Source organism: Meles meles, chromosome 4 (assembly GCF_922984935.1).
Source record: "Meles meles chromosome 4, mMelMel3.1 paternal haplotype, whole genome shotgun sequence".
Classification (NCBI taxonomy): domain Eukaryota; kingdom Metazoa; phylum Chordata; class Mammalia; order Carnivora; family Mustelidae; genus Meles; species Meles meles.
In genome coordinates, this window is record NC_060069.1 from 11,681,110 (window position 1) to 11,704,728 (window position 23,619).

The window sequence follows — 23,619 nt, forward strand, 5'->3', positions numbered from 1 at the left end:
AGGCTTGACCAGTTGCTCAGCTGAGGTTGAAATATCTGGAATGCCTGGGCATCTGGAGTCAGACGGAGCTTGACTGGGAGTTCAGCTAGAGCTGTCAGCTGGGGGCCTTGGTTCTTCTCTGGAGGGGGGCTCTCCACATGGCTATTTGGACTGCCTCACGGCATGGTGGTTGAGTTCCAGGAAGGACTGTTCCAAGAGTAAACCTTTCAAGAGGGAGGAAGCAGAAGCTGCCAGATCAATTAAAGTCTAGTCTTGGAATTGGCCTAACATTGCTTCCCTTACATTTTTTTACTCAAAGGAGTGACAGGCCCAGCCCACAGTTAATGTGGGAGGGAATTACACAAGGCATAAATATGGGGAGATGTGCTCATCAGGGTCACCAAAATGACAGTTTACTCTAAGTCTTAAAATAATAATTATCATGGCTCTCCAAAAAATTACACAGAGAAATACCATATGATCCAGCAATTCCACTCCTGGGAAGAGCCCTAAAAGAATTGAAAGCAGGGACACGAATATTTGCATACTCGGATGCATAGCCAAAATGTAGAAACAACCCAGATGTCCATCAGTGGATGAATAGATAAACAAAATGTGGTGTATACATGCAACGGAATATTATTCAGTCTAAAAGATAAATGAAATTCTGATACATGCTATGACACGGATGAACTTGGAGGACCTTGTGCTAAGTGAAATAAGACAGACAAATATTGTATGAATCCACCTACATGGTATAACTGAGAGTTAAATTCAAATGTGTAAGCTCACAAATTCACAGAGACAGAAAGCAGAATAGTGCTTCCCACAGGCTGGGGAGACACAGGTACAAGGAGTTATTGTTTAATGGGTATGGAGTTTTGGTTTGGAAACATGAACATGTTCTGGAGATGGGTAGGGATGATGGTTTCACAATAAATAATAAATATTTATTATTTCACAATAATAGATAAATTATTATTTCACAATAATAATAATTGTACTTAATACAATAATAATTGTATTAAGTACAATTGTACTTAATAAGTACAATTAAGTGAATGTACTTAATACCTCTTGACTGTATACAAAAAATGGTTAAAATGGTAAATTTTACATTATGTGTATTTTACTACAATAAAAGGTATTATTTTGAGTTTCATAGAAATAAAATATTCATTTTATATTTTTGGCATCTATTGCATTTACAACTGTGTAAGAGTTGGGTTGAGCTGCAGTTAACGATTTCTTTGCTATTCAACGTGGTTCATGGACTAGAAGCATTGGCGTCGTCACCTGGGAGCTTGGTAGAAATGCAGAGTCTCACACCCCATCCCAGACCCACTGAATCCAAATCTGAGTTCAGACAATATCCCCAGAGGTTTCGTATGCTCATTAATGTTTGAGAAATACTTAATTACTTTACATTATGTTATGTTTTGTAGACATTTCATTATTTATTGATTTTTATCAGTTAATTTTCTGTTTTGCTATTTGGAGCCATCAAATATATTTTTAAGCCCTCAAAATTTTCCATAGGATTTTAAGATGCTCCCAGGCTCTGGATACCACGCGTAGGTGACTTAGGGCACGAACTTGGTCAATTTCGCATGCAGTCACATCCCTTTTTCTCCATCCCTGTCTTTCCCCTTATTTATTTACTTATAGCTCTCCAGGTCAGCTAACTGGTTTTCTTTGAACCGTGATTAGGATGGCTTCCCCCACGCTTTCAGAACCCCTGCCCATGGTCAAGAGACCTGTCCTTAGAGCAGCCCCAGGCCTCTAGAATACCATATTCCAGCCAGGGTTCAGCTGGCCAGGGAGAAAAATCCACCTTGTCTATTCCAAGTTACTAAGTGAGCAAGTCAGCCTTCCTACTGAGAAAGTAACTTGAGTGAGCTTAGTCTCATTTAAAAAAAAAAAAAAGTATTTACCCAAGTACAATATAGAAACAGAAAAGTACACACACAAGTTTACAACTCAATACATTTTCATACACTGACTGCTTTTTTTTTTTTTTTTTAATTTTTATTTATTTGCCAGAGGGAGACAGAGAGCCCAAGCAAGAGGAGCAGCAGGCAGAGGAAAAAGCAGGCTCCATGTTGAGAAAGGAGCCGGAGGCAGGGCTCAATCCCAGGATCCTGGGATCATGACCTGAGCTGAAGACAGATGCTTAGCCAACTAAGCCACCCAGGCACCCCTGACCAATCTCTTACAACCAACCCACAGGTCAAGGAATAGAACATGACCGGCATCCAAGAAACACTTCTAGTCACTACTGCCCTTCTCACCCAAAGTTCACAGCTCTTTGGACTAATAGAATAGATTAGCTTTCACCAATTTTTGTTTTTTCTGTAAACAGAATGACACCGTATATTCTCATTTTTTTTTCTAGCTCAGTTTTACATTTCTGGGATTCGTCCATATTGCAGTATGTGGCTGCTGCAGGATGTGTTCTCACTGCTGTACCATGGTCCATTGTGTGAATTCCCCCAATTTAAAAAAAGTCATGGTATCGCTGATGGGCATTTGGGCAGTTTCCAGTTTGAGGCTATTATGATAGGGCAATGGGAACATCTCAGTACTTTTTGGGGCAGTACTCGGTACATTTCTGTGGGAACTACTCAGGAGTGGGATCGCTGGGTCTGGGCGTGTGTCTGTTTATATCTTTGGTGACACTGCCAAGCAGCTTTCTAAACTGTTAGCCCTATTCTTAATCTAAAAATGAATTTCCTGCCCCCATTCCATCCCTTCTTACAGTTGTGACAAATCTCAAACATGACGTTATTTCTCAAGAGCAAGATTTACAAATTTCTACCAAAACATTGGTGCTCACATTTCAAATTTCGTAAAACGCTTCCATGAAATCCTCAGCAGCAGCAAAACGAAAAAGCAGAGAATCGGATGACGCTCTAACGCCTAGATGCTAAGAAGGTTTTTCTTTGTTGCTGAGAGGGCTGGGAACCTTTGCAAAAGCTGCTGCCAATCAGGCTTGCCGATCTTTGCAGGGCTAATTAACAGCACTTGGGCAAGCAAGGGGGGCGGGGGGCCGGCACAGTGAAGCGAATTGAGCCATCCCGGGGGCTTACGACTAATTATAAACACAAAGAGCGCTTAAAGACTATGATTTAAAGAAGAAGAAGAAAAAAAAAAAAAAACACTGAAAAAAATACAAAACCTCTTCAAAATTCGAATGCTAGCATGATTGTCATTGTAGGGCTCTGGGGGCAGGGGATGCCAGCAAAAACATCCTACTGCGGACTAAATCACACAGCACAGCCCAAAAGTCAAGCAGCCATCCTCCCAAGCCTGCACAGTGGAAGGTCTTCCTTTGTGTCATGCTGGAGTTGGGGGAGTGTGTCAATTCCATTTCTAGAGGCCTCCTTGGCCCTAGCACGATAAACCTGTTATTCCCCGTTCTCACTAAGCATGGAAGAACAGACTGGGGTAATCCAGGCCCTTGCAGGCGTGAGCAGGGTGGGGTTGTATGTGCAAGCTTTGATCCCCATTAGCTACAAACAGCTAATAATCCATAAGGTATGCAAATCAGGCCCCAATTAATAGCACTTATTAACATCTCCTGGAACTGTGCAAGAGGAAGCTGTGAATGTTTGCCAGGGAGGAAAGCAATCCTTATGCGCCTCCTTGCAAAAGCTCCTCTGATCAGGCAAAAAGCCCCAGGCTTGCTGGGAGGGAAGAAGGCTGAAACCGAAAGGTTGCTTTGATGCCCTCAGGGATTCAGGGGGAGTGTCCACATGGTTTGCCAGGCGGTTTAGCCTGGCGCAGTGATTTGAGGTGAGGCCAAGGAATCAGAAATGACCACTTTCCCCTGCTTCCCCTTCTCTGGGGGACATCGCCTGGCCCACCCTATCCAGTCCTGCAGGTACAACCACAGGCCTCCCACCAGCGTTTGGGAACAGACGTGGGGGCCGGGGGGGGGGGACAACGACGGACAACGGAAGATCCCCCAAAACCTGGAGGAACAGGGCTTGGCTGGAGTTGGGTTGGGGGTGGGGGCGGTCGGGTGGGGGAGGGCCAAAAGGAAAGTAACTATTACTTAAATGGGGGGTGGGAAGCTGTTTGCACTCATAGTCTTGCACACTCCTGCAAGGGGGTCTTCATCTTACCTGATCCACGGATCCTTTGGGCAATCTAGTGAAACCTCTGGACCCTCTTGCAGAAGAAAAATGTAAATGCATGAAACTTCGTACAACTATGTTATTAAAGAATGACTATCAAAACATTTAAAACATAATGTGTGCTCTGTTGCTAACGAGCAATCAAGATCCTGTAGCAGATCCACTGACTGCAGTAGTTTCAAATGATGAGCATTAGCAATAATTTAAGATAGCCACAGTAATGGTAAGATAATAGAAAAATGTCTTTGATTTTGCTTCCTGACCCTCACTGGTGCTGCTAACGATCCTATGATGATGGCTTACCTACACACAGAAGTGAAGGAAATGTGAAGTTTCAATTACAGATTAGTGAGAATAAAGTGTTATTTTTTTCCTATCCAGAGTACAAACTTTCTGAATCCTACCCACGGGCTTCCTAGGTGGAGAACCTCAGTGTCACAGGTAACAACAAGTGCTGGAGAGGATGTGGAGGAGAAGGAACCCTTGTGTGCTGTTGGTGGGAATGCAAACTAGTGCCGCCACTGTGGAAAACAGAAGGGAGGGGCATAACAAATTTTTAAGTGGAAATACCCTGTGATTCAGTAATTCTACTACTGGATATTTACCCAAATAATACAACGACACTAATTTGAGAAAAGATACATTCACTCTTACGTTTATTGAAGCTTTATTTATAATAGCCAAATTCTGGAAGCAGCCCAAGTGTCCATCGGTAGATGAATGGATAAAGAAGAGGTGATATATTTATACACGCACACACAGAGGAATATTACTCAGCCATAACAAATGAAATCTTGCCATTTGCAACAGCATGGATGGATCTAAAGAGTGTAATTCTAAGTGAAATATATCAGTCAGAGAAAGACAAATACCATATGATCTCACTCATATGTGGATTTTAAGAGACAAAATAAATGAACAAGAGAAAAAAGAGACAACCCCAAAACCAATCTCTTAACTATAGAGAACAGATGGTCTCCAGAAGGGAGGTAGGTGAGGGATGGGTGAAATAGGTGAATGGATTAAGAGTACACTTATCCCGATGAGCACTGAGTCATGTATGGAATTGTTGAATCACTATATTGTACACCTAAAACTAATATAACATTGTATGTTAACTATACTGGAATTAAAATAAAAAGAACCTCAGTATGAGGGCACCTGGCTGGCTCAGTCAGGAGCTTATGCGACTCAGGTGACTCTCAGTCTGGGGGTTGTGAGTTTAAGCCACACATTGGGTATAGAGATTATAAATAAATAAACTTAAAAAAAAGGACCTCAATTTAAAGTGATATATTCAAGTTATTAATAAATGTTTCCCTTGCTTCAAAAGATTTAGCAACAATCAAAAATAATTCTTAAGAAAAAATGATTTTTATGGACACTAACATCAAAAAGATTTTAGTTTCCTTAAATTCAATGATTGACTTGAGATGCAAAGATTCATTTATTCATCCATTTATTTACTAAAGGCATACTGAGCCCCAGTGCCCTATGTTAGGGATGAAACCATCCAACGTGATTCTGTCACTAGATAGCTAACTGTCCACCAAAGATTTGTTCTCTCCGTCTACAGAGTAGAAATGTTGTAGGGTGGTTGCTGCCAAGCCAGAGACCATGTCCCTTGTATCTTAGAAGGTAGAAGTGACATGGTAAGTTCTCATCAGTGGAATATGAGCGGATGTGATATGTGTCTCTTCCAGGTCAAGACCTAAGAATTGAGCATGCCCTCTCTGCTTTTTTTCTTTGTTTCCCATTAGAAGGAGAAGAGGAAGGGGAAGGGGATAGGGAAGGGGAAGGGGAAGAAGTCAGTCTGGATCCCATAATGACTGTACAGTACAGGGCACTCCCATCCTCCTTCCACAATTAGCAAGACTTAGGATTCTACGTGATAAGACTTCTATTGTGCTAAGCCACCGAGATGTTGGGATTTGTCTGCTACAACAGCTAGTGTGTCACGTTGATACAACAGACATGGCTTAGGAATGCCCACGGGGGGGCCCATGGCCCTACTTATTGTGGAAGGTATGGTAGGTAGTGCAGATGAGCTCTTCAACTCCATTCCAACCCCTTTGTAGTAAGCAATTTAAACACTAGAAAGCCAGATACTTCTTTACGTCTCAGATACCTGATTAAGTTCAGATTTCACAGGAGACACAAGTTTGGCCAAGAGGATTTACTTCTGTGGGATTTTCGGGAAGCAGAAATGAGTACAGTGAGATGGGGGTGAGAATGAGAGAGAGAGAGAGCATGAGAGAGAGAGAGCATGAGAGGGGGAAGGTCAGAGGGAGAAGCAGACTCCCTGCTGAGCAGGGAGCCCGATGTGGGGATCCTGGACTCCAGGATCATGACCTGAGCCAGAGGCAGCTGCTTAACCAACTGAGCTACCCAGGCGCCCAGACTTGAAGGTTCTGGTGCCACCCATCCTCATATCAGGGAGGCTAGCATGAAGCCTTGCGTGTCTCGGCTGGACTCCTGGTGGCCTCCTGATGGCTGCTCTGCCTCATTCAATGTTATCTGCCAGACCAGACAAGTGTTCTGAGTGAAAGTTTAGACCAAGCGGCTACTGCAAGGTTGATGGGTAGGGAGTAGTGAACTTGACCTGCCCTGGATGGAGAAAAAGGCCCTGCAGGGATTGAAGAAAGGGTCCCAACACAAGTCCAGAAGTTTATTTTGTGAGTAGAACATCTCCCCGGATGCAGGGAACAATTAAGTTGGCCACCTACCTGCAATTGGCCCAACCCCTTTTGACCCAGATAGAATACCAAGCTCCAAATTTGCCTTTAGGAGAGTAAGGGACAGACACCCTTACTCTGTGGAACAGCACTTGGTTTTGGCACCAGATTTATTAACATTAATGATCCTAACCTCATATGGGGTTTCCTGGACTGCTTTTGGAATGAATTTGCCTTTATGGTAGCAGGGCTCCTGCTAATAAGAATGAGTGTTCTCCAGACATTTTAATTTTAATTTGGTGGCTCTTGTGGTATCGGTTCTGGATCATTTGCCGTTCAAGCCCAACTTTAATTTTCTCAGCAACATGATTCACCATTGGGAGGTTGGTTTGGACGTGAGTAAAAATCTATGAAAGTGTCTCTACCAGATCCTCAGGGCCTTCATTGGGTCCAGGCTGAATTTCAGCTGCAAGTACCTGCAACTCTTGCCTGAGGGCTTTCTTTGAAACCCTGGGGAGGCCTCTCTGTCTGCCCACACCATAGGCTGAAGTGTCTGGAGATTAACGTGACCCTTCCTCCGGAGCAGCTCTCAGCCAGGATTGACGGAATTTGATGCGTATTAATACCCTTCTGCTCCAACCTTCAGAGCAATAACTCTGAGGCCTGTGTTCTATCCGTTTCCAGGAGTTCCTCCCTGGGCTTAGGCTCCAGTTGCCCCTGGGGGCTGCCCACTGCTCAGACACTCTCCACTGGAGATGCCCCCTTCCTGGTTCACTTTCCCATGCCCCACCACACTGTTTCCCCCAGAGGCTGCTATCCCAGGTGAGGAACATCAGTGTTATTATCTATTGACTCTGAAGAAAAAAGAGCCTTGGCAACCCCAGGAAGAACAAGAGGGAGAGACGTGGCTCTTTGCAAGTTGTAATGAGAATGGAAGGAGGGTTTCAGCACAGGGAGCTGCCCAGAGAGACTCTGCCAGAGGGAGAAGGGCCAAAGGGCTGACGGACAACAAGCTAGGAACAGTCGTAGGGATGATTTGTTCTCACTTATTTTGCGCTTAGACTCATCCGGGAACTTAATCCTGTTGACAACTCTCGGCGGTAACTGTCAGCATCTCCATTTTAGAGATGAGGAAGCTCATAGTCAGGGAGGTTAAGCAGCTCCCCAAGGTCATGGCGCAAGGAAATGGCACAGTGAAAATTCACACCAAGTCAGTTTCATGACAGTTCCATGCTTTCACTGTCATACTCTACTTCAGCCCGTGGTGGTGGGTTGAATTGTGCCCCTCTCCTACTTCCATATGTTGAAGTCCTAATATCCCTGGACCTGAGAATGTGACCTTATTTGGAATAGGTTCATTACAGATGTAATTAGTTCCGTCACCGTCAAGTCACACGGGAGTGGGCTCCTAATCCAACAGCGCTGCTGTCTTGGCACAAAGGGGGAAATTTGCACGTAGACATGCCCACGTGGAAAACACCGGGAGAACATGAAAGCAGAGATCGGGGTGATATACCTACAAACCAAACAATCCCAAGAATTGCCAGCAAACCTCCAGAAGCTAGGGACACATGGGACAGATTCTCCCTCACAGCCCCAGAAGGGACAACCCTGCTGACACCTGGATTGTGGAGAGGGAGACAGTAATTTCTGTTATTTAAGACACCTAGTTTATGAGCTGAGCATATCAAAAAGACAGTCTGTCTACAAGCAGAAAAGCATCTGAGCAATCTTCATGTCTTAATTTGGACCTCCCAGAAGAGACCCCAGGAAGAGAAGATGAGGGACATTAGTTTACTTGAGTGGCACAGGGAACACTATTACTTATGACTGTTCATAGCTTGTAACCCATCAGCCCTTTGGCCCTTCTCTTTCTGTCAGACCTTCTTTGGGCAGCTCCCTGGGCTGAAACTCTCCTTCCATCCTCCACAAAACTTGGAAAGAGCAGTGTTTCTTCCTGGGGTTGCCCGGGTTTATCCTTTCACAGAATCAATTGATAACATTGACATTCCTTGCCTGATATACAAGCCTGTGTGGGGGAAACCAGTGCAGAACCAGGTAGGAGATAGGGTCTTTCTGCATCAGGAGAGCTCACCCCATGACTTGAGCTTCTGAATTTTCTCCAATACATCTTGCTTGGAAAAAAGAAATCAGTTTCCAAATTTTGGCGCTGCTCTTCGGTCAAATTTAACTTCAAGAAATTATACATTTTAATTGTTTCTTTAGAACCTTTCACGGACATAAGTAAATGTTTTTTTTTTCTTTTCTTTTTAGTAGACAGCACTTTGCTATATGACATACAGTGAAACTTTGTGTTTGTGTAAGAGAGAAACTGGCTGTCTAAAGACTTGAACAAAATCCATGATTGGAGGATCAAAGAGGCAGAAGATCCCTTGACTAGTGGGAGTCAAGAAGGAGATCCCCAAGTACTCAGAAAAGCCATAAAGGATATTATTAAATATCTACTATGAAAGAGGTGCTAGGCTTGGTTTTTTCAGTCAGATTGAATGGCTGTAGGGTGAGCCATTTGTATCCTCAGAAGGAGCATGGAGACTCAGGTCCTAAGAATTAATCCCACTTTTCTGGAATTTTTGTAGACCACTGCCCATTCACCAATGACCACTTACTGCTTCTTGCTTCTGCATTCTTAGCTGCTTTGCCCCATTTGTCTCTGCCCTCCAGCTTCTGTTAAAGGGTCTTCCCCTTCCCCCGTGACCCATTTCAAGCACGGTTCTTTGGATGGACTGGTTTCTCCTTCAGCTGAAAGCCTGGCCCATGCCCAAGGATCAGCCCCTCTTGCTATTCCCACTTCAAATATGGAATGACTGGGACTCCCACCAGGGAGCACAAAGCTTTACACACATGATTTTGTTTCATCCTCGGAGATTCTGGACAATGTACTCTAGATGACAATCAGTCTCCATGCTGGAAACATACGCTGGGGGCTTGGGGTCTTTTAGCAAATGTTTTGATGTTCACCTGAACTGTTGGTGTCGGCATTTGACTCTGCGAGGTGAGGTCATCCTGGGCCATATCCATTTGTTTCCTCTCTGGACACACTTCAGACAGATCCCACGAGCTGGAAAAGGAGACTGTTAGAACTCTGTTAGGTCACCATTTGTTAAGGGAAGCACAGCGTCCGGGATGGTGAGCTGTGGGTCAACAACAGGCCACAGGAGAAACTGAAATAGGTTTATCACTCGCAGGTCTGGAGGAAGTACACAGCACGCCTCCAGGGTCCATTTGGGAGGTCAAGGCAGGGTGCAGATAGAGAGCGCCACAGACCCTGGGGCACGTGGCTTTACTAGGGTCCGTGGGGGGAGTATTTTGGGGTTCCCAGACTAAGTCCAGATTGGTCAGTTCAAACCAAAAAGAGCAGAGTTCCGGTAAGGTGCTTATCTCAGGGAACACAGGGGAAGACCCAGGGAGGTGAGAGAGACTGTTTATCACAGGGGCTGTAGGGGGTGTTCTATGGGGAACTTACACTTGCTCGTGACTCTGTGGACCATTGTCTAGGGTCTATTGAGGCGGCTACCATCAGCAGGAGGCCCGTCCAGGCTGCTTGGCCGAACAATGCACATGCTGAGGCAGCAATACCATGGAAGAGATTCGCTAAGTTCTTACTAGAGACCAAGTCAGAAAGATGACAAGGATACTTGTTTATGTCCAATGACTTTATTGGATAAACTCCTCTGTTAGGCATTCTTCTTCTCAGAAGGGTAGGATCCAGGGTTTTCTTGTTGTAGAAGTGCTGTGGGAAGGGAGGTGGTGCACAGGCATTAGCAAGTTGTCACCACAACACTGCTGTGTAACAAACCATCCCAAAGTTTAGTGGCATGAAACAATCAGTCTCTGCTCACTGTTCTGTGGGACAGCTACAACCCAGCTGGGCCAGGGTTCTGTTCCAGGCTCCAGTCTCAGGTTGGGTTCAGGTCAGCTCCACAGGGCCCCAGCCAAAGGGACAGCAACTACCCAGAGTATATTTTTCTCATAGTGGATCCGAGAGCCCAAGAGAGTGGCTCAGCCATGCAAACACATTTCAAGACTCTGTTTGGGTCACAGGGTCCAGTCTGGTCAAGAGTCAGCTTACTCACCCTCTATGAATCTACAGCTAGGGTGTGGATAATTCTAGTCCAAGAGAGTGATAAATGTGGCCTTATAATTCAATGTCTCACATACCCTATGATAATATCGACATGTATTTCTTCGAATGAATTTTTGTTCTTCCTTGGGCTTTCTCAAGTGGCCAAAGTGTCTATGTCACTGGGTATGGAAAAAATGGGGAGAAGGCACAGGTAGGAGGGTTTGAATGGCCCGACTGCATTTTCAGGATCCAGTGTCCAGAACTCTGTGTAGGTGTGTTGCTGTTATGTGATTACCTTCCTACCCCTCGAAAGTTATAAAAATAAAGAAGTCTTACTTCTTGCAGACTTGAATTTGTGGCCTTAAGATATGTTCCTAGCTCCCTTAAGTTTTAACAACATTGGTGTTACAACACACATTCTGTTTTATTAATGAAAAAATACATTGTGGCGTTTTCCAATGTACTTAGTCTGATTTTATGGTACATTTTATTTCATGGATGTGTCCCAATGTATTCTGTCTCTTCATGTGGTACCCATGCTTTGTTTCCGGTGTTAATTTGGGGAGGGTATGTGCTATGGTGAGTGCTGTGAATTGTGTAAGACTGATGATTTATAGACCTGTACCCCTGAAGAAAATAATACATTATATGTTAACAAAAAAATGAAAAAAACAATGCTGTGATCAGTGTCTTCCATATTACCCTGCATCTCATGCTTCTGCTGTCGTTATTCCCACAGTCATCAGATCTTACTTGTACTTTATCTTTGTCCCAGCTGAGCATTCATTGAAACTTATTATTTCACACTACAACATATATATGCTTTTTAAAGAAGTTTTCCTCCAGTTCTTTCCTCAAAAAGGCAAAAGACAATTAATAAATAAATGAATAGAACAAGCATATTTATGAAACGAAAATCAGGATGTTTAGTGAGACAAACAGGGGTGCACAAGGGACAATACTGCTCAGATATTCTAGTGCAGCTGTGAGGTATAGACACTTAATCATGGAAATCTCTGTGATTCAATGCTACCCATCTATAAAGTAGGTATAATAATAATACCAACTGTACAAGATCGTTGGGAGGATTAGAGGAACTAAATCATGTTCTTTTTTTTTTTTTCAGTTTTCTAAGTTAATTTGAGAGAGAGAGCAAGTGAGACAGAATGAGCAGGGGAGAGGGGCTGAGGGAAAAGGAGAAGCAGACTCCCTGCTGAGCACGGAGCCCAATGCAGGACTTGATCCCAGGGTCCTGGGATCATGAACTGAGCCCAAGGCAGATGCTTAACCCACTGAGCCACCCAGGCACCGCTTCATGTAGAGTACTTAATGCACTGTTTTGCTACCCACGGATGTTCCATAAATATTATTATTGCCATAGGTGACAATTCAGAAATAGTCATTTTTCATAGTAGCAGACAGGAAGCCATATGATAGACTAATGAACTGATCAGAGGACACTGCTGGCAACCACAGAATTTTCTGGAAATTTAGCTCTTTATTTAGCACTTGAAAAGACTTATAGAAGAGATATGGACCTAGAGATAGCAGGGCATTTGGGCCTCAGGATCCCAATGGAACCATGAACTTGAAATGATTTCTCAAGATGGCTTGCCTCTGCTTTTCTCTTCTGTCTTTTTTTCTCTCTTGTAATGACTGGTTCTGTCTCCTACCTAATCTACACAGAGGAGCATAGACACCAATTGGACCAAAGTTTTACTTGGGGCAGATTCAGCATCCTGCTGAGAGACCCATCTCTTTTCCAAAGCCCCGGGATAAGATTGTTTAGCTTCAATTGGGCTGAATGCCTATCTCTGAATCTATCACTTGGTAGCTGGAGGAGCAGGGTAACGTCACACAAACTGGCTGCTTCCTCAGAAGCTGTGTGGCTTGATTCTTAGAAAATGGAAAGGCAAGAGCCAAGAAGTAGAGATAGTGAAGGACAAAGTGATAGATGTCCAATGAGGCTGGTCCTATCTGCCATCTCTTGTGGTCATTGAGAAAGAAGACGGAGCAGGCATCCCCAGACACTCGACTAGGGAAATGGGAATTGATTACTAGCTTGACTGGAACTTTGCTTAACTTGAAGACGACTTCCTCTTCGTTCTCTCTGTTCCTCTTTACTTGTCCCCACTCTCCAACCTGTCGGCAAAGGAAGCCTAGCCAAGAGCTCCCCGTAAAAGGTGCCATGCCATTCTCCAGAGCCCTTAGGACCATCACTTGGAACACTCTGGTTCTCTGCCATCCTGGGAGCAAGCCCGCTGGTGCCTGGCAGAAGTGTCTGAGGAGGGATTGTTAAGCACCAGCTCACAAAGTTGACGAGGTGTATTTTAAAACCCAAACTGCTGTCAGGGAACATATGGATTTTGTTATTTCAATATTAGCAGCTTACTCCCCGTGGGTTTTGTCACATGGGTTTCAGAAGAACGGAGTGTTTTCCTGATTGACACTTGAGAAGTGCTCTTTGTGCCACAGTCACAAATATTTCCAGATCTTGCTGGGCGTGAAGATGGTTGAGCCGCTGGAGACAGTCTCTCCATGTCACTTGACACAGCGTGTGAGGTCAGGCTGGGGTGAGCGCCCTTGTCTGGACACAAAGCGGGAGCATTATCTGCTCTGTGGGGAAGCCCATCACACTCAGCCTGCTCAGGGGGGAGACTGACACATGGGGGTCATTCCACAGAGACCTTTCTCCTTCACAGAGCAAAGTGGGCCTGACGCTTCCGGAAGAAAATGACACAGAAAGCATTCAGACAAAGGAGGGGCAAACATCACCAATGCTTTCTGGAAAGCCCTTTCTTCATGGACTCATGTCAATCTTTTTTTTTTTTTTTCCTTTTTTTACCCACCTTAGCTTATCCATTTCTATTTTTTGTTCCTTAGTAAAAGAAAGCAAGTTAGCAGTCATTAACTGAATTCCTACTATGTGCTAGATCCAGCAGTGTGCGGGGGGTTTGGACAGGTTTCTGAGAGCCCAGGACCTGATTTCCAGGAATTTTGCAAAACAGTTGTTAAACACAGCCATTATTAAACATTAAGTTATATTAACCTATAATTAAATAAATTATATTAAAAAGGGAAATACATGCTCAAAACTCATCACTTTCTATTTTGCTCTATTTTTCTGTTGTTTATGCCAGTAAGGTTGTGGCTGTTGTACCTGGACTTTGAAAATACTGTATATCTATTTACCACACTGGTTGCTTGAGGTTGACCATGGCCGCTACAGAAACCAGCAAATGCTACAAACCAGGACTTGATGCATTGTCTTGTTGATTGCCTACGCTTAAGAAAATGATGGTACATATTAATAACACAGATTACATTTTAAAATGTGCCAAGAATACAGCTATTATATTATGAATATTTTAAAAACTTAAGAAAATACTCTTTTGATATTTGAAAACATTATCTGATTCAGCAAAGTTGATCATGTTACCAACCACTGAGTAAAGTTCTGGTGTGCATTCTTATCTCACTTTTGTCTTACTCATTAACCTAAACAGAATATCAACCAATTTTCATATTGGTCGCAACCATGGATAGTTCAGCAAAAATCAAGGAGAACACTTTATGAGAACTAATTGACTACTGGAATTTGCAATAATGAGTATTGTGTACTATGTTATTATTTGTAAATCGTGTGCTATATATCTTTCCTAAAAGATATATTTTTATATATGTTTATATATATGTTTTATATATGTATATATATATACACATATATATATGTTTTCCTAAAAAAACAGCTTTATAATAAGTGTGTACGTTTAACACATATTTTCGGGGGAGTAGTTATAATTATTAGCTATTATTTCCTTTGCTATGAATATACTTTTCTCTCTTTATCTCACAGTCCAAGACCTAGTACAGAGGGTAACCTAACCCTTCTTTGGGATACTTAGTCACAGCCCTCATTCACAGCGCATCAGGGTTCTGTACAAGTCCCTCTACTTTCTACAGCAAATATAATTGAAAGGCAGGGATTTTGAATTATTTAGCTTTGAACGTGTAAGGCTGAGTTCAGTGCTTGGTACCTTAGAGGTACCCTAAAGGAGTTGGTTGGAAGAAACAGTGAGAGTTTTGGGAGTGAGCTGAGGGGCTAGGGGCGGTACTGAGGAAAAAGAGAAAAGGAGGCCACATGTACAGAAAAGGGACAATGGAAGAGACAATAGACCACCTATTAAAATTCTAGTCTCTTTAGGGTTCCTAAACTTCCGTATAAACTGCAGCAAGTTTTGATGGAACAAACCACAACTGAGAAGAGCCCTGGATGAAGTGGGTTTGTTGGGGGATGAGCATGTGTTGAGAGGAATAGGAGAGTCACAGGTAATCAGCTCTCTCCAAGTATTTGATGTGTGTCTTGGATGAATTCAGCTCTGGGGCTAAATCCCTCCAGACAGTTCCCTTTTTACCATTCATCATACACTCCCTTGAATGCAGCAGGCATGGGATTTTCCGTGAAAATCACATGTAAAGGGAAGTGACAACAGAAGATCAAACGCCCGAGAGAACTTACTGTCCTCCCAGCCCACGTGTCCTGCTGAATATTTGGCGGCAAGGTCCTCTTCCAACTTTTCTGGAAGGAACCTGGGTGCCAGTGCTCCTGGTTGAGATGTATTTTCAGTCTTTAAAACTCAGCCATTATTGGGGCGCCTGGGTGGCTCCGTGGGTTAAAGCCTCTGCCTTCAGCTCGGGTCATGATCCCAGGATCCTGGGAAAGAGCCCCGCGTCGGGCTCTCTGCTCAGCGGGGAGCCTGCTTCCTCCTCTCTCTCTCTCTGTCTGCCTCTCTGCCTGCTTGTGATCTCTGTCTGTCAAATAAATAAATAAAATCTTAAAAAAAAAAAAAAACCTCAGCCGTTACTGACTGGCTGGCTGAGTTTCCTGTTCAAATAGTGCACAAGCACTCAGTTCCCCAAAATACACATCAAGCCAGGATCAGATTTCTCTGGATCGGCCAGCCACTCCTCTAAGATGAGCAGTTGCCAACAAACTTGGAAGGAACCGGTCTCTGTTCTCCCTCACGACCTTCATCACATTTGTCATAACCCCCAGAAAAGATCAGCCAGGACCCGTTCAGCCTCCAGCCACAGTCCAGTGCAGAGCTAGTAAGTCCAAGAGAACAGGAAAAACCATTTACATTCCTCTCATTCTTTCCCCCATGTTTTACACGCCATTTACTCAACAGAGCCCCACAACAGGCGAATGAAAGAGGGCATGGAACCTCGTCTTTTTCTTGGATTATTGGAGTAGACTCCCTCTTTCCTTGCTCCCCACAGTCTATTCTCAATTCAGAGGTGGGGTGGGGGGTTCTGTTGAAAAGGCACATTAGAATATGTCATTCCTTTGCCAAGAATTATCCATTGGCTTCCATTTCAATCAGAGATAAAGCCAACCTCACAATGGCTAAAGGCTCTACGTGATTGACGCTTATTCCTCCAACTACTAGTCTCTCCCCATCCTCTCTCTTCACCAGGTACAATAGTCTTCTTGTTCCTTGAATCACCAGCCACTTTTCCACTTCAGGACCTTTGCCTTCATTGTTTCTTCTGTCTGGAATGCTCTTCCCCTAGGTACCCACATGGTCATTCTTTCTCCTCCTCCATGTCTTTGTGTAAAAGTCATCTTCTTGGTGAAATCTACCCCAGTGGGTGTGGTACTATTCAGTATTAAAACCTGCTCCCTTTCTCTTGTAATGCTGCTCCTACTCATAGTGTTCTATTTTTTCCAATGGAATTTATCACCTTCTATTATACTGTATAATTTAGACTTACTGTATTTATTGTCTGTCTCTCCTCAGTTGAAGGTAAGCTCCAAGAGGACAAGTATTTTTGTCTTCTTTGTCAATTTTGTATGCCAGTGTATTCTCATGCCTAGAGTAGTGCCTGGCACATAGTAGGAGCTCAATAAATACTTGTCAAATGAATGACACTCCATTTTAAAGATGAGAAATCTGAGGCCTACTCAAAGTCATAAATATTATTGAGGCAACTAGAAATAGAAATCAGTTTCTCCCCTGCCAGAGCTCACACCATCATCTAGTCCTGGCCTCCCCCCCACCCCCCGCCCCACTGATAAGTAGATTTAAAGGGAAAAGTTCTAGGGAGTTCTCTGCAGAGCTGAGTGAACAGATGTCCTTGGGATCTGCTGCATTTACTTTTTCAACAAGGTCAAGAAAGCTTTGTAAAAATTCTAAAGAATTTTTTGGGCTAAATTAATTTTATTGAAAATGTTCTTTTATTTGGATGATTTTATGTACATGTGACATACTTGCAAAATAAGCCTCAAGCAAGGATTTTTGTTGTTGTCAGTGGTGGTGGTGGTGGTGGGGAGAAGGAGGTGTGGTTGAGGAGGAGGAATATAGAAACATCAGCTTAATCATATGAGCTGCTCTAATAATAAAGCCAGTGTCTCCTTTATGACAGAGAGCCCTGGAAAACCAAATAGAAAATGACTTCCCTTTAAAGAGACAGACTTCCTGAGTCATTGTCTCTGAATTCCCCCTCCATTGCTCCTCACTCAGACTGCTGATGGTTTCATTTCTACAGTATCTAAAGGGGTACGAGTCATCATCCAGATGATGGTTTCTGTTAAGCCCGCTTATCACTGAACACTGTCGTAACCTGTTGTAGTTACCTACTGCTGCACAATAAACTGCGTTAAGGCTTAGTTGGTTACAACGGCAACCATTTACTTTGTTCACAATTCTGTGGGTTGGAATTCAGGCAGGGAAGAGCTAGCTGGCTGGTCCTTCTGCTGCAGGTGATGTCATCTGGGATAATTGATTAGGCTGCACCCAGCATCAAGTTTGGCTTCATGCACATCACTAGTGCTTTTGTACTCTTCCCAGTGGTCTCTCTTTCTCCCCACACTTGATTCCCTTACAGTTTGGTGATCTGAAGGTTTAATCTTGGAAGTTGCACAACAGTGGCATGTCTACCCTATTCTATTGGTCAAAACAGGTCACAGAACTTGCCTTTATCAAGGGGAGGGGACTCTATCTTGGGAGGAGTGGCAAAGAATTTGTGTCTGTATTTAATCTATCACATAACCAAATACAGGCAATTTCCACCTTCCACTGTGCTTCATATCTCTTCTGTGCTTAATAAAACAGATACTTAAGGAACCTTAAATATCTGAGCACCTAGAATATGTAGCTCCATTGTTTATGAATGCCTTCATCTCAGTCAACCACTTACCACAGGAATTTCTCTGCCTCCAACTCTGCCCCTGAACAGGTACTACCATTTGGAACTAGTTTGTATTGCCACAGTATTTGCTCCCCAGATCCCAAATTCCCACCATTGTGGATCCCTACCTCACAGCCAAATCATCTCCTGCCCCATTTTTTTCTGCTTCATCTGGAAACTTGAGGTCCTAGGAAATCTTCTTAAATGTTATGTTTATTGTAAATCCAAAGAAGGAGAAAATCTAGCAACGACTGACTGATTTTTTTGACATTGGAATTAGGTTTCTCATACAAAACTGTTGGAACTTCTTAGTCATAAATTGGGTGAGCTGAGCAGCAATCCACTATAAGATGGAAATGGTATATCTGGAACTAAACCTAAGCAAGACTAGAGGGCATGAGCAAACTACATGGGCAGGTAGGTGGCTCATAACCCCCTATCACCCATCCTGCTTGCACTTGTACCCGTCTGTCAGCTTACCTTTATAGGCACATGAGGGATCCCATAAGACCAGTGGATGGACGAAGCAGAACCTTAACTTGGTTTACATTTTTGTTGGTTCAGTATATGGATAAAAGCTGGAAATGAAATGAAGGTACTGTATCACAACCACACTCAGAGTTGGCACTGACAGAAAGTGGAAATGGAGAAGCTTGTTGTTGGGTAGAGTTGCAGGTAGTGCCCCTGCTATCCACCTTGTGTGGAAATAGAAGTAGCTCAAGATAAGAATATTTATGTATTCATGGGCCATGGTCAAAGAGTTGATGTACTATCTAGATGTCTAGAGGGACAATGGCTGGAAGGTTTGGAACAAAAAATCCTGGGGTAGAGGCAAGTGGACAAGCCACAGGGAGTGAGCATCAAGTGTGAAGAGTTTTGCTTGACATGTTCATGTCCACCATAGAGCATCCCCCACAGAACATGAATAGAACATTTGAGTAGACAAAGTGCCAACCAAACCAAAGTTAGCGTCAGCCAGACTTCATCATTAGCTCTCCCAGAACGGCATCATAAATTATCAAATGGACTCATGAATTAAGTGGCCATGGTTCCACATGGACCTAACTGCATGGACTCCCACTTAAAAAAAAAAACAGATACAGCTCTTGCCCCTTCTGAATGTCCTACTTGTCAGCAACAGAAGCCAATGCTGCACCCCTGATATGGCCCTGCTCTTCCAGGAGACCAACTGAGCATGTGGTGGCTATTTGTTGTCACAGCAATGGACACCTGTTCTGGGTATGGGTCCTCTTTTCATGCCTGCACAACCTTATGCAGCACCATTATCCAATGGTATCATTGTTTTCACTCAGTCATTGGTGTTGTGTTCTCTGCACAATATTGTTCTCTATGCCATCAAGAATTTTGGTGTTTCTTGAAATGAAACATTTACTTTTTACATTACATTTCAAGAGTAATTTACATTACTCTTGAAATGAAACATTTACCTAAAAGCCTTTGCTGCTAGGTGCTTCTTAAGCAGAATTAGGTAGAACCAGCCTGCTGTGGTGAAACCCAGATTCTCCTTCATCCAGGAATTTCTTATTCCCCCAACTGCTGGGAATGTTGCTGGCAGCTGGCCTTTACTTGTCAGTTCTCTTTGAGGATTGCCTTATTGAAGAGGGCCGCCTCACCCAAGGTGTGCCTCCTGAAAGTTGGCCAGCACAGGATTATAAAGGTCTGGCCCCCTGCCCTAACTTGAAACTACTGTAAAGGGTCAGCCAGCTTTGAGCTCCTGATGGGTTGGGCCGAGGCCTTCACTGTGACTACATCACAGCTCAATTTCTTTCTCTGCCCCATCTGCTGCTTCTATAGATTTTGATCCTAAAGACATTCCCTAAAAAAACTTCCACATGGTCATCTCCTTATCAGCGTCTACTTCTTGGGGGAACCCAGCCTGCAACCCCTACTTTTGGGTTCTGTTTTGGGAGTGATTTATTGACTGTTTCTCTTGTCCTTCCATACAAATATTTTATTTGTAAGAGCAATGAATGCTTCTCTATTACTCTGGGATTTTTCTTCCAAGTTGCTGATGCCCATTTATTCTGCAAGTTTTGAAACTGGTACTTTTGCTCTCCACAGGTAAGTAGACAATTGCAGCTATGTCATGACTACCAACTGGCCAACTGGAAGCAACTATAAGGGGCTATTGATTGCAACTCACATCCCCATCCCAGAGATATGAAAATATGAAGAAAATTTGCTTCTCTCCAAGTTGCCTTTCCCATTCCTCTGGGTTTCTTTTAAGTTTACAAGGCTCAGACAACCTTATAATTTGGAGGATATGTGAGACAAGATGGCCTCTATGGCACACTCTTATCCCACTTGGTCTTTGGTGGTAGCCTCCTGTCTTGGTGGCCAAAGGACATAAGTAGTCTGTTTTCTTAACCAGACCTGTGCCGAGGGGTCCCAGGAGTCTTGGGTCTCATCTCACCTCTGGTAGATTTCCTGAGGTCTGTCTGTGACTTTGGAGTCTAAGCCTTTGGCCGTCTATGCAGGTCCCTGCACCCCTGGCCCTGGTGAGCTCTCCCTCCAACCCTATCATCAGAGACCCTTTGGGTCCTCTCTTTGTTTATACCAGGCTTGTCACCATTTTCTACTCCATGGTGGTCACATATAGAACACTTGGAGAGGGTCTCTTCTTCTAGGGCTGCAGGGGAGAAACAGGGCTTTCTTTAGACCCTCAAATCCCAATCCTCCCTTCCCTCCTTCAGGGCTTCAACATTGGGAGGGGACAGGACCACAGCCCCCACACAGAAACACTCACTGGTATCTAACTTTCTTATCTCCTCTCCAATTGTTCTTCTTGTGCATTTATCCCTTCCAGAATAGAAAATTAGGCTTCTATTATTTTTTGTGCCTTTTCAAGTCTAGGGTTGACAGTACAAATCTCTATAGTTAGCTAGTCTTCCAAAACTGGTTCTTAATATTTAAACTCTAGTTGCTAGAATTCTGAGCAAACTAACTTTCCTCCTTCCTTTCTTCTCTCCTCCTCCTCCTCTCTTCCTCTTCATCTTCCTCCCTGTCCTTCTTCTAAAATGTCAACAAATCCTGGCCCTTACAATAAAAAAAACACCAAAAACAAAAAAACAAAAAAACCCCACTTTGTCTTCTGTGAGTTAAGAACTTCATTCAAGGACTCAGTTGACTGACTTGAATCAGGTTGTACCAGAATATTTTCCCAACTATAAATACGTGTCACACTTTGTTCCCTACAGAGAATATATCTGAAGCCAATGGAACATTTGTGAAGCATGATCAGCGATCAAGCCACAAGAAAAAAATTTAACGTATTCCACGGAGAAGAAATCATTAAGGCCACAAACTTGGACTACAATGCAGAGAAACTTAATGTTAATGCCAAAACTTAAAAAAGAAAAAAAAAAAAACCCCACATACCCCTACATAACTTTTGGATCAAAGAGAAATCAAAAGTACAATTAAAGATTATTTAGAAAACAATGATAACAAGAATATTACATAAGCGAGAAGGCCAAGGCGGTGCGTATAGACCCACTAGGAGGTTTAACAGTTTTTATAATTAAACAGGAAACAAGAGTAAAAATAAACCGTTCAACCAGAAGTTAAAAGAGAGCCAAGAAAATATGACTAAGAAAAGCAAGATGGAATCGATAAAGATTAAAACAGAAATTAGTGGTTAGAAGAGAGAAAATCATTAAGTTTGTTAGGTATGGTTGACCCTTGAGTAACCATACTCAAGGTGTTAGGGGCACAGAACCCCACCCGGTGAAAATCCATGTAAACTCCCAGAACTTAACCACTGATAGGCTACTGTTGATCAGAAGAGTTTATGATAGCATAGTCGACGAACACGATGTTTGTGTGTTATATTTGTATGACTGTGTGTATTCGTGTGATAAAGTGAGCTAGAACAAAGCAGCTCATAAGGAAGAGAAAATGCATTTATGGTACTATATTGTAAAAAATCTGCGTAGGAGTCGACTCCTAGCCAGTTCAAACCCTTGTGGTTCAAGGGTCAATTGTTAATCAAAGACATGTTTCTTTAAAACACAAGAAAAGAGAAACCTTTTGCAAAGCTAATCAAGACAAAGAACAGGAAAAAACAAACACCATAGAATGAGGAGAGGAACCACAGATGAGGGAAAGATTTACAGGTTTTGTTATATAGATTGTTATGTTGAACTCTGTACTAAAAGTCATGAGATGTAGGTAAAATGAATGATTTTCTAATAAAACACAAGTCATCAAAATTTATTCAGGGTGAAGAAAATATAACATATACGTGACCATAACAGAAAAATCTTCGACATTGTTGGTAGGTGAATAAATGGGTATAGCCCTTTAGATGGGTAACTTAGTAGAATCTACTAAATTTAGAAATGCATCCAGTTTGTGACTCAACAATATCCCTTATAGCTGTGTCCTAAAAAGTATTCTCATAACCACACAAGAATATAGACAAGAATGTTGACTATAGTAGGTTTTTTTTTTAATTACAAAAAAAAAGAGAAACAACCTAAATATTCATCAGTAAGGGAATGACTAAATCACAGTGTTACTTCCATACTAAAGAATATGAAGCAGCTACTAAAAAAGAATGTGTTACTCTATATGAACTGAGACAGAAAAATCTTTGACACATTAGGTAAAAATATACAACAAAACAAAACTTGTGGGCTCAATTATATTATAGAATGATCCATTAATATTAAAAATAGAAGTATAGATTTACGTATCTATACATGTGTTTGTAAATTAATATAAAGAAGCTCTTCTCTTCTGGAGTCAATGGAGATAGTTATGGGAGCTAAACAATAGAACTTTTATCTTTTCTTTTTTTTTTTTAATTTTAAAAATTTTAAAATGTTTCCTTTTTTTAAGGAGGAGGGGCAGAGAGAGACTTCTAAGCAGGCTCCGTGCCCAGCATATAGTCTGGCGTGGGGCTCGATTTCAGGACCCTGAGATGACGATCTGAGTCGAAATCAAAAGTCGAATGCTTAACCGACTGAGCCACTCAGGCACCTCAACTTTTATCTTTTTTGTATAGCTGTGTATTGTTTAACATTTTTACAAGGGGAATGTGATCAAATATTGCTTGAGTAACTAAAGTAATAAAAGAATCATATAAAAATAATTTACATTAATTAATCTCACTAATAGCCCAAAGAGAAAAACTACCTTCTACTTATGCCTTTAAAAAATAGTAAATAGGGGGGCACCTGGGTGGCTCAGTCATTTGGCTCAGGTCATGGGGAGTGGGGAGTGGGGACCTGTTTCTCCTTCTCCCACTCCCCCTGATTGTGTTTCCTCTCTCACTGTATCTCTCTCTGTCAAATAAACAAATAAAATCTTTAAAAAAATTAAAAGAAATAGTAAAAGGGAAAACTTCTTAAGCAAATAGGAGAAATAATAGCTTTCTTAAACTGTCTGTCACCACCATATTTAAGAAGGAAAAGCTAAAGGATTACTTAATAAAGTCGAGGATAAGATGTGGAAGGCCAATAACATGATTCTTTTTTTTTTTGTAAACTTTTTTTTTTTTTAGAATTTATTTTTATTTATTTGACAG

General features: G+C 42.5%; 1 long non-coding RNA gene across 1 annotated transcript in view; it reads left to right on the top strand.

Annotated features, from left to right (window-relative positions):
• Window positions 1–22,304, top strand: part of LOC123940397 — a 34,718-nt gene extending 12,414 nt beyond the window's left edge. The window contains exon 3 of the long non-coding RNA XR_006818071.1: window positions 21,287–22,304. This is a non-coding gene — a long non-coding RNA (uncharacterized LOC123940397). The remainder of the gene's footprint in view (window positions 1–21,286) is intronic.
• Window positions 22,305–23,619: the final 1,315 nt, after the last annotated feature.